Consider the following 12,706-nt stretch of genomic DNA (forward strand, 5'->3'; position numbering starts at 1 on the left):
TGTTAAAGATGTTTTGAATAAATACCTTTGACCAGTATTTCAAATTTTAGACCAACAAACATTTTAAACATCTGCCACAGCCTGCACCTCTGACTCTATATTTTGGGTGAGTATTTTTTTTTTTTGTGGAGAAATATTTGGGACTGGGCATTAAAGAGGTATCTCGTGTGGCAAAACACTTAAAGATGATGTTGTTGTTATTTCAAAGTAGTCCTTAGAGTTCCATTTGATTTGATGCTTTTTGTCAGTCAGCTTCTCAATGTTAATGTCTCTTCCAGACTGAAATAATCTGCCATCCTCCAGAATACTAGCCAAATTTAACTCAAATTAATTCTGAAATGAAGGATGACACATTTAATCAAGGTAAATACACTGGTGACTCTTTGAAAATACATTTTAAAAAGTGACTTTGCCAACCAGATGGTTTCTCCACGCAAATAGCTGGATCTTGAAGAAATACTCTTTACAAAGTAAGTTTACTTTGTTGGGGTTGGCTCCCATCAAGAGTGGATCGTCTTCCTTATTCTTTGACCAAGGATGATTCAGGACAGTGCACCTAACCCCACCCCAAAGTGGAGGTCCCTGTACAGGGTGAATGATGGTGACTGGGGCAACAGTTCTGGGTGTGGTCCGCCTCTGTCCTGAGGTCCAACTCTCCTGGGAGGCTCCCACTGTCATCCCCCTGTTGATAGCCTGTTTCCCAAGAGCAATCTGTGGCTCAGATCTGTAGAGCAGCTTTCATTGCTTGGAGTGTGGGCAAATGCCCTATTGCCTGGACTGTTTTTCTTTCTGGTGTGTTCTGTACCAGCCTTCTGTGCTTTGGAGTGGGAGGACCTCATATCTTGTCAAAAGCAAAAGAGAAAAGGAGCAAAAGACTCCGTTTGTGTTGTTTTGATTCTGGGTTACATAGGCTCACCTAACCTAGACAAAAGGAGTCTTCTGGTGGTCTAGAATGGCTTAGTGTGCAGGGCCACAGACTCAGCAATGAAGTGTTTATGCCGTTGCTGTCTGTGCATACATTGCCTTCTGTGTATACCTATTTCTCAGGACCTTACAGGGAGAGGAGATAGTTTAAGCACAGGATTTTGAATTAATTTCCCATGCCTGAGCCACACTTTATTTTTGTGAGCAGAATTCTGTGTCCCTTGTTGACATAACTTGCACACACTTTGAAGGAACATAAACTTTCAAATGTATTTGAGGTAAAGAACTAAATTTCGTTTATGTGCATGTTATGAAATGATGTACACGTGGCAAAAAATATCAAACAGAAAAAATTGTATCCTGTTAAAAGTGATTATTTGACCCTTAATGCACAGTTTCACTCACCAGAGGTAATTCCTTCCAGAAATTTTTCATGTATATACGTTAATGAATAATTTAAAAACATGTTAAAATTTTAAATAGCATTATTTTAAAAACACACGTGCACGATGAGAATAAATAATTTTAGAATTTGCTTTTCTAAATTTAACAATGTCTTAAAGATTGTTTCATAGCAGCACATAGAGATCTACCTCATTCTTTTAATGGCTACATCATTTTCACTGCAGGGATGTAGCATAATTTATTCAGTGAGGGATTTATTGCTTTAAAGATAATAAATGTCCCATAAATGGATAGTGCTGGGTTGAAGGTATTGCTCCCAAGGTAAAGATGTAACTTAAACTTACCTCCCTCCTTTTTTTTTTTTCGGGAAAATAAAAATTCAACTCTACATATGTTGTTGGAAGGGTGAGTTTTGGAGATGCTAATATTAATTTAACATCAGCTATAATGACAACAACAGAAAGAATAACAGCAACCAACACTGTGGCTGGATAATATTCTAGGGTATTAATTTATATTTCAGACACTTCCTCCTTTCACAGTACTCTGATAATGCCTCCTTTCTCAGTCCATGTCTCTAGACCATAGTCCCCTGCATCTGAAGCAGCCCCAATGACTAGGAAATTTATAGAGAAAGGCCAGAGGCTAAAATGTCAGGCTGGGAGACTCAGAGGCTCTTTAAATTCTCAGAAACTTGGGCTGGAGAAAAGGGAAAGGAAGGCAAAGGAATTACTTAGAAGGAATGTAGAAAAAGCCTGGGAGAGGTAGGAGTGGAGAAGAGCCACCTGGGAGCTGAGGAATGGGGACTCTGCTCCAAGCGAACATCCTGTTCCCAGAGACCCTCCCTGGTATCTCAAACTCCCTCTCCCCCTTCTCCCCTAGCTCATCACCCATGGGCAGTTTTGGAAAGAAAAGCTATAGCTGGTGGTGGGGAGCCGGGACACCCAGGGAGTGGGAAAATTGATTATGATATGTATCATAATACAGACATTTATATCTTTTGAAGTCTTACTATGTGTAGATATTACGTGCGAGTGCTTCCCAGGCATTATCCCAACAAACATAGGGGATATATATGTGGATATATATCCCCAACATATATGACATGTGATATATAATATATCACCTTATGTAACATGTAGTATGTAATCTATTACCTGTCTATCTATTTGGCTAGGGAAGACAGAATTTTCCTGATTTTATAGATGAGGTTGAATTATGAAGCTGCTTGCCCAAAGCTTCATAGCTAGTTAAGCAGAGTCAGTATCTGCTTAACTCTGGAGCCTGAACTCTTAACCACTGAACCACATTGCCTTTCTTGATTATGAAAGGATATATACATCCTCTCACTGGAGATGAGTCAAAGACAGGAGATATAAGAAAGAATGTGATTCGAGGAAAGGGCCTGAGTTGTCTAGACTATAATGTCTAAGGGTTTTTTGACAAAGATAAATAAGGAAGGTATACTAAAGTCACCAGGTAAAGCAACACAATTCAAATGATGAAATCGGCTTTGAATGGGAGGTGATGGGGTGCTGGAGCTCAGTGTGGGGTGGGCATAGTTAGTCTCAGGGGCCAGGTAGTTGTGGAGAGGACAGTTTGTCTTGAAATGAAGTTAATTTGGAATCCTGACATAAAGAGTCATTTTTTCTGAAAGACTGGGGTCCGCAACAGAGGACCTCAAGAAAAAAAGACCAAAATGTCCTTCATCACTACATTTTGCACTTGTAATTTGCTACTTATCTCCTTTCTAGACTGGGACATCTTTTGGGTAAAGTGACTTGTGCCTATGAATGGACTGTCTGAAGCAACACAGAGAACCCCGGGTGGGAATTGCAGCTGTTGATTGTTTGCCACTCAGCATCTCTGCTTCCTTATGCCAATAGCCCCGACTTTCATCTGGGTGCCTATCCCCAACCCCCAACCCAGGCCTCAGCCAATTACTTTCTTATATTTCTGTGGCTAGAATGATGTATTCAGCCATGAATATGTTCCCTAAGCCAGTCCAACAAAAATACATCACAGTTTTTCTAGAAACAAAGAGTATTGGTTCTGGTGTCATCCCTTTATTTCTTTTATCAAGCCATGCCACTCTTCTGGACTTTCCAGTTAGGGGAGACAAAAATTTATCTTTTTACTTAACTCATTTGTGATTCGGTTTTATATCTTTTGCAACCAAAAGAAATCTAATCAATAAATAAAGAAGGAAAAAGAAATGATAAAGTATCTTTTTGGGATTCCCTGGTGGTCCAGTGGTAAAGACTCCATGCTTTCACTGTAGGGGAGATGGGTTCAATTCCTGGTTGGGGATGTGTTGTGACCAAAAATATAAATAAATGAAGAAGGATAATTCTCCCTTATCCATTGGGCAGGTGAGCAGAAAAGATCAATAATGAATGCAGGCGACTTCTTTTTTGGGAGTACTCTTAAAGTATCAAAATATTGATATGTAATAGTAGCATTAAAAAATTAGTACAAAAATACTTTTAAGAGTTGCTGGGGGCAGAGTCAAGATGGTGGCATGGGACCACGCTTAGATCATGTCTTCCCACAAGTAGATAGGTTGCCAGAGGCCGGCAGGGGACCTGAGACCCAAGCAGACCACAGGAACCCTGGAGCAACTGGGTAGGACCTGGGGGAGGTCAGGGCAGCAGGGAAGGGGAAGCCAACAGGACCGGCACCCCTGGGGGGTGGCTGGGTGAGGGGGGAGGTTCCTGCCTGGAGGGACCGTTGCGGGCTGGGGAGATCTGAAACTGCAACTGGGTTTCTCCCGCCCAGGAGGCCAGGAGGCCTGCTGAGCTCCCCAGCTTGGGAGCCTGCTGGGCTCCCCAGCAGGGTCCTCCACTCTCCAAGGCCCCCTCTGGGCTGCCTGGGTCCTGGGGGTGTGGGAAGGAGGGACGAGGGGGTGGACAGGTGGACAGGTGGGGGTGGGGTTTTGAGATTGGGGGACGGAGAGGTGAAAGGGCATTTCGCCTGCTCTCTTGGCCAGGGAGGCTGACTGGGCTCCCAGGGCTGGTCCTTTACTCTCCGGGCGCCCCTCCAGCATGAGGATCCTGGGGGCGTGGGGGAGAGGGGGCGGGATGGGGGTGGGAGGGAGAGAGGCAGACAGTGGGGTGGGAAGGGATCTCTCCAGGTCAGAAGAATAGGGAAGGTGCTGCTAGGTATTTCCTCTGGGCAGGTCCTCCAACTTCCAAGGCTCCTCCCTGCTGTTAGTCCTAGAAGTACAGGAGGGAAGTGGTGGGAGGAAAAGGAGAGAGGCAGAAGGGGGGAGAGACCCTCTGAGATCAGAGGACTGGGGGGGTAGTGGAAGGCATTTCTGCTGCCCATTGGCCTGGGAAGTCTGCTGGGCTCTGGAGTCTGGTCTCCAGCCCTCTAGGGTCCTCTCCCAGATGCGCTGGTCCCAGGGATGTTGGAGCGTGACAGGGGAAGAGGAAGAGAGGCAGACTGGTGTTGGGACATTCCAGGAGCAGAGGACCGGGGGAGGTGAGGAGAACCTTTCCCCTGCCCACTTGGGCCCAGTGGGCCTGCTGGGCTCCTGGGACTGGTCCCTCGGTCTCTCTGGCTGAGTGGGTCATACAGGCATGGGAGGGAGGAGAGGAGAAGAGGAAGAGAGGCAGACAGTGGTGGGGGGGAGGGACCTTGCAGGACTGGAGGATCAGGGGAGATGCTGCAGGAAATCTCCCTACCCACTTGGCACCAGAAGGCCTGTTGCACCCCCAGGCCTGGTCTTCAGTCCTCCAGGGACTCCTCTAGGTCTCACTGGTCCTAGAAGTGTAGGAGGAAAGCAGGGGAGAAGAGGAGAGGCAGGCAGGGGAGGGGGCCTTCTGGGATTGGAGGATCAAGGGAGGCAGCGAGGGTATTTCCCCTGTCCACTAGCTCTGGGAAGCCTGCTAGTCTCACAGAACTGGTCTTTCACACTCCAGGGCCCCCTCCAGCTGCTTGGGACCTAGGAGAGTGGGGGGAGGGGGAGAGGAAGAGAGGCAGACAGGGACCCTATGAGACTGGGAGATCTGGGGAAGTGCTGCAGGTGTTACCTTAGCCCAGTTGGCCCTGGGAAGCCTGCTGGGCATCAGAGTCTGGTCTCCTGCCTTCCAGAGCCCCCTCTAGCTGTGAGGGTCTGAGGGGAATAGGAGGGAGGGGGTGAGGAAGAAGAGAACCCAAGGGGGAGCAACCCTCCAAGACTGGAGGACTGGGGGAGATGCCTAGCATTTGTCCCACCAACTCAGGCCCAGGGAGTCTGCTGGGTACCTCGATCTGGTCCTTTTCCCCAAGGACCAGAGGCATGCCTGGGTCCCTCTGCCTCATTGGGCCTAAGCCCCATTCCCCACCACCCCCAGGGCCTTTTCTAAGTGTAGGCCCCACCCATTGCCTAACCCCCACCCCTGCCCTTGTCTAAGCCCCACCCCCACAGCCAAGGCCTATTCTGGCTTTGTTTTTTTTCTTTTTTCTTTTTCTCTTTTTTTTCTTCCCACCTCCTCACTTAGGCTATTGCAGTTGTTTTAGCTTCCAGTTTTTGCGCCATCTTTTTTTAAAAATTTTTTTCAACACATCTGTTAGTTTCCTATTATTGTATTTTTTACCTTGCTATTGTTCTCTTGTTCTCCTACTTTCTTTTCAAAATTTTTTTCATTTTCCTGCTCCACACAGCTTGTGGGATCTTGATTCACAAGCCCAGTGTCAGGCCTGAGCAACTGAGGTGGGAGCTCGTCCAAAACATTGGACTAACAGGAAAACCCAGTTCCCAGGGAATATTCATCAGCATGCAGTCTCCCAGAGGTTCTCACCTCAACACCAAGACCCAGCTATACTCAACAGCCTACAAACTCCAGTGCTTGAAACCTCTGGCCAAGCACCCAGTGGGACAGGAACATAATCCCACCAATCCAAAGTGGGGGGGGGGGAATGAGACAACAAAAAAATATGTCACAGATGAAGGAACAAGGTAAAAACACACAAGATCAAATAAATGAAGAGGAAATAGGAAAATTGCCTGAAAAGAATTCAGAGTAGTGATAGTAAAGATGATCCAAAATCTCAATAACAAAATAGAGAAAATGCAAGAAACAATTAATAAGGACTCAGAAGAACTAAAGAGCAAACAGTAATAGATAACAAAATAACTGAAATTAAAAATACTCTAGATGGTATAAACAGCAGAATAACTGAGGCAGAAGAATGAATAAGAGAGTTGGAAGGTAGAATGGGGGAAATAACTGCCACAGAGCAGGAAAGAGAAAAAAGAATAAAAAGAATGGAAGACAGTCTCAGACACCTTGGTGACAACATTAAGTGCACCAACATTTGAATCATAGACATCCCAGAAGAAGAAGAAAAAAAGAAAATGTCTGAGAAAATATTTCAAGAGGTTATATGAAAAACTTCCCCAACATGGAAAAGGAAATAATTAATCAAGTCCAAGAAGTGCAGAGAGTCCCATACAGAATAAAGCCAAGGAGAAATACACTGAGGCACATATTAATCAAGCTAACGAAAATTAAACAAAAAGAAAAAATATTAAAAGCAGCAAGAGAAAAGCAGCAAGAGAAAAGCAGCAAATACATATAAGGGAAAACCCATAAGGATAACAGCTGATCTTTCTGCAGAAACTCTGCAGGCCAGAAGGGAATGGCAGGATATACTGAAAGTCCTGAATGAGAAAAACCTACAGCCAAGAATACTCTACCCAGCAAGAATCTCATTCAGATTTGATGGAGAAATCAAAAGCTTTACAGACAAGCAAAATTAAGAGAATTCAGCACCACCAAACCAGCCTTACAACAACTGCTAAATGAACTTTTCTAAGCAGGAAACACAAGAGAAGGAAAAGACCTACAAAAACAAACCCAAAACAAATAAGAAAATGGTAATAGGAACATACATGTCAATAATCACCTTAAATGTAAATGGATTAAATACTCCAACCAAAAGACACAGATTGGTTGAATGGATACAAAAACAAGACCCTTTCATTTGCTGCCTACAAGAAACACACTTCAGATCAAGGGACACATATAGACTGAAAGTAAAGAGATGGAAAAAGATATTCCATGCAAATGGAAGTCAACAGAAAGCTGGAGTAGCGATACTCATATTAGACAAATTAGACTTTAAAGTAAAGACTATTACAAGAGACAAGGAAGGACACCACATAATGGTCAAGGGATCCATCCAAGAAGAACATATCACAATAGTAAATATCTATGCCCCCAACATAGGAGTACCTCAATACATAAGGCAAATGCTAACAGCCATAAAGGTGGAAATTGACAGTAACACAATAACAGTAGGAGACTTGAACACCGCACTTACATCAATGGACAGATCATCTAAACAGAAAATAAATAAGGACACCCAAGCTTTAAATGACACATTAGACCATCTCGACTTAATGGATATTTATAGGACATTCCATCCAAAAACTACAGAATGCACTTCCTTCTCAAGTGCACACAGAACATTCTCCAGGATAGATCACATCTTGGGTCACAAATCAAGCCTTGGTAAATTCAAAAAAATTGAAATCATATCAAGCATCTTCTCTGACCACAATGCCATGAGACTCGATATCAATTACCTTAAAAAAACTGTAAAAAACACAAACACATGGAGACTAAACAATATGCTATTAAACAACCAAGAAATCACTGAAGAAATGAAAGAGGAAATCAAAACATACCTAGAAACAAACGACAATGAAAACACAACAACCCAAAACCTATGGGATGCAGCAAAAGCAATTCTAAGACAGAAGTTTATAACAATACAGTCCTACCTCAAGAAACAAGGAAAATCTCGAATAAACAACCTAACTTTACACCTAAAACAATAAGAGAAAGAAGAACAAAAAAACCCTAAAGAGAGCAGAAGGAAAGAAATCATGATGATCAGACCAGAAATAAATGAAAAAGAAAGGAAGGAAACAATAGCAGAGATCAATAAAACTAAAAGCTGGTTCTTTGAGAAGATAAACAAAATTGATAAACTATTAGCCAGACTCATCAGGAAAAAAAGGAAGTAGACGCAAATCAACAGAATTAGAAATGAAAAAGGAGAAGTAACAACGGACACCTCAGAAATAGAAAAGATCATGAGAGACTACTACAAGCAACTATATGCCAATATATTGCATAACCTGGAAGAAATGGATAAATTCTTAGAAAAGTACAATCATCCAAGACTGAACCAGGAAGAAATAGAAACTATGAACAGACCAATCACAAGTACGGAAACTGAGACTGTGATTCAAAATCTCCCAACAAACAAAAGCCCAGGGCCAGATGGATTCACAGGTGAATTCTATCTAACATTGAGAGATGAGTTAACACCTATCATTCTCAAACTCTTCCAAAATCTAGCAGAAGGCGGAACATTCCCAAACTCATTCTGGGAGGCCACCATCACCCTATACCAAAACCAGGCAAAGATGTCACACAAAAAAAATTACAGACCAATATCACTGATGAATACAGACGCAAGAATCCTCAACAAAATACTAGCTAACAGAATCCAACAGCACATTAAAAAGATCATACACCATGATCAAGTGGAGTTTATCCCTAGCATGCAAGGATTCTTCAATATATGCAAATCAATGTGATACATCATATTAACAAATTGAAGGATAAAAACCATATGATCATCTCAATAGATGCAGAAAAAGCTTTTGACAAAATTCAACATCCATTTATGTCAAAAACTCTCCAAAAATGGGAATAGAAGGAAATTACCTCAACATAATAAAAGCCATATAGGAGAAACCAACAGCCAACATCATTCTAAATGGTGAAAAACTGAAAAAATTCCCTCTAAGAACAGGAACAAGACAAGGGTGCCCACTCTCACCATTATTATTCAACATAGTTTTGGAAGTTTTAGCCACAGCAATCAGAGAAGAAAGAGAAATAAAAGGAATCCAAACTGGAAAAGAAGAAGTACAATTGTCACTCTTTGCAGATGACATGATATTATACATAGAACACCCTAAAGATTCTACCAGAAAACTGCTGGCACTAATTGATGAATTTAGTAAAATAGCAGGATACAAAATTAATGCACAGAAATCTCTTGCATTCCTATACACTAACAATGAAAGAGCAGAAAGAGAAATTAAGGAAACTCTCCCACTTACCATTGCAACAAAAAGAATAAGATACCTAGGAATAAACCTACCTAAGGAGGCAAAAGACCTGTATGCAGAAAACTAGAAGACACTGATGGAAGTAATCAAAGATGATACAAACAGGTAGAGGGACATACCATGTTCTTCGACTGGAAGAATCAACATTGTGAAAATGACTATCCTACCCAAAGCTATTTACAGATTCAACACAATCCCTATCAAATTACCAATGGCATTTTTCACAGAACTAGAACAAGAAATTGTATGATTTGTATGGAAATGCAAAAGACCCTGAATAGCCAAAGCAATCTTGAGAAGGAAAGATGGAATTGGTGGAGTTAGGCTTCCTGACTTCAAACTATACTTCAAGGCCACAGTGATCAAGACAGTATGGTATTGGCACAAAAATAGAAATATAGATCAAAGGAACAGAATAGAGAACCCAGAGGTAAACCCACACACATATGAGCACCTTATCTTTTACAAAGTAGGCAAGAATATACAATGGAAAAAAGACAAGATCTTCAATAAGTGGTACTGGGAAAATTGGACAGCTACATGTAAAAGAATGAGATTAGAATGCTTCCTAACACCATACACAAAAGTAAAATCAAAATGGATTAAAGACCTAAATGTAAGGCCAGACACTATAAAACTCCTAGAGGAAAACGTAGGCAGAACACTCTATGACATACATCAAAGCAAGATCCTTTTTTTTTTAATTTTAATTTTTTTATTTTTTACAACAAACTGCATATATTTAGAGTGTACAATTTGGTATCCCAGTCTTCCAATTCTTCCCCCCCCAACCCTCCCCGCTTTCCCCACTTGGTGTCCATATGTTTGTTCTCTACATCTGGGTCTCTATTTCTGCCTTGCAAACTGGTTGATTTGTACCATTTTTCTATAGTCCACATATATGTGTTAATATACAATATTTGTTTTTCTCTTTCTGACTCACTTTGCTCTGTATGACAGTCTCTAGGTCCATTCATGTCTCTAAAAATGTCCCAGTTTCATTGCTATTTACAGTTGAGTAATATTCCATTGTATGTAGGTACCACATCTTCTTTATCCATTCATCTGTTGATGGACATTTAGGTTGCTTCCATGTCCTGGCTATTGTAAATAGTGCTGCAATGAACATTGGAGTGCATGCGTCTTTTTGAATTATGGTGTTCTCTGGGTATATGCCCAGGAGTGGGATTGCTGGCTCATATGGTAGTTCTATTTTTAGTTTTTCAAGGAACCTCCATACTGTTTTCCATAGTGGCTGTATCAATTTACATTCCCACCAATAGTGCAAGAGCGTTCCTTTTTTTCCACACCCTCTCCAGCATTTACTGTTTGTAGATTTTCTGATGATGCCCATTCTAACTGGTGTGAGCTGATACCTCATTGTAGTTTTGATTTGCATTTCTCTAATAATTAGTGATGTTGAGCAGCTTTTCATGTGCCTCTTGGCCATCCGTATGTCTTCTTTGGAGAAATGCCTAGTTAGGTCTTCTACCCATTTTTTTATTGGGTTGTTTGTTTTTTTGATATTGAGCTGGATGAACTGTTTATATATTTTGGAGATTAATCCTTTGTCTTTTGATTCATTTGCAAATATTTTTTCCCATTCTGAGGGTTGTCTTTTGGTCTTGCTTATAGTTTCTTTAGCTGTGCAGAAGCTTTGAAGTTTCATTAGGTCCCACTTATTTATTTTTGTTTTTATTTCCATTATTCTAGGGGGTGGATCAAAAAAGATCTTGCTGTTATTTATGTCGAAGAGTGTTCTTCCTATGTTTTCCTCCAGGAGTTTTATAGTGTCTGGCCTTACATTTAGGTCTTTTATCCATTTTGAGTTTATTTTTGTGTATGGTGTTAGGAAGTGTTCTAATTTCATTCTTTTCCATGTAGCTGTCCAGTTTTCCCAGCACCACTTATTGAAGAGGCTGCCTTTTCTCCATTGTATATCCTTGCCTCCTTTGTCATAGATTAGTTGACCATAGTTTATCTTTGCACTTTCTATCCTGTTGCATTGATCTATATTTCAGTTTTTGTGCCAGTACCATACTGTCTTGAAAAGCAAGATCCTTTTTGACCCATCTTCTAAAATAATGGAAATAAAATCAGGAATAAACAAATGGGACCTAATGAAACTTAAAAACTTTTGCACAGCGAAAGAAACCATAAACAAGACAAGAAGACAACCCTCGGAACTGGAGAAGATACTTGCCAACGAAGCAACTGACAAAGGATTAATCTCCAAAATATATAAGCAGCTCATGCAGCTTAATACCAAAAAGGCAAAGAACCAAATCCACAAATGGGTGGAAGACCTAAACAGGCATTTCTCCAAAGGAGACATGCAGATGGCTAAGAAACACATGAAAAGATGCTCAACATCACTAATCATCAGAGAGATGCAAGTCAAAGCCATAATGAGGTATCACCTCACTCCAGTCAGAATAGCCATCATCAAAAAATCTGGAAACAATAAAAAAAAAATAAAAATAAATCTGGAAACAATAAATGTTGGAGAGGGTGTAGAGAAAAGGGAACTTTCCTGCACTGCTGATGGGAATGTAAGCTTGTACAGCCACTATGGAGAACAGTATGGAGATTCCTTAAAAAACTAAAAATAGACCATATGGTACAGTAATCCCACTCCTGTGCATATACCCAGAAAAAACCATAATCCCAAAAGAAACATGTACCATAATGTTCATTGCAGCACTATTTAGAATAGACAGGACATTGAAGCAACCTAAATGCCCATCAACAGATGAATGGATAAAAAAGATGTGGCACATATATGCAATGGAATATTATTCAGCCAGAAAAAGAAATGAAATGGAGCTATATGTAATGAGGTGGATAGATGTAGAGACTGTCGTACAGAGCAAAGTAAGCCAGAAAGAGAAAAACAAATATCATATGCTAACTCATATATATGGAATCCGAAGAAATGGTACTGATGAACCCAGTGACAGGGCAAGAGTGGAGATGCAGATGTAGAGAATGCAGTTGAGGACACAGGGATGGGTTGGAGGTGGGGGCAAAGGGGAAGCTGGGGAAGTGAGAGAGTAGCATAGACATAGATACACTACCAACTATAAAATAGATAGCTAGCGGGAAGTTGCTGTATAAGAAAGAGAGATCCACTCGATGATGGGTGATGCCTTAGAGGGCCAGGACAGGGAGTGTGGAAAGGAGTTGCAGGAGGCAGGGGATGTGGGGATATATGTATAAATACAGCTGATTCACTTTGGT

Source organism: Hippopotamus amphibius, chromosome 6 (genome assembly GCF_030028045.1).
Source record: "Hippopotamus amphibius kiboko isolate mHipAmp2 chromosome 6, mHipAmp2.hap2, whole genome shotgun sequence".
Classification (NCBI taxonomy): domain Eukaryota; kingdom Metazoa; phylum Chordata; class Mammalia; order Artiodactyla; family Hippopotamidae; genus Hippopotamus; species Hippopotamus amphibius.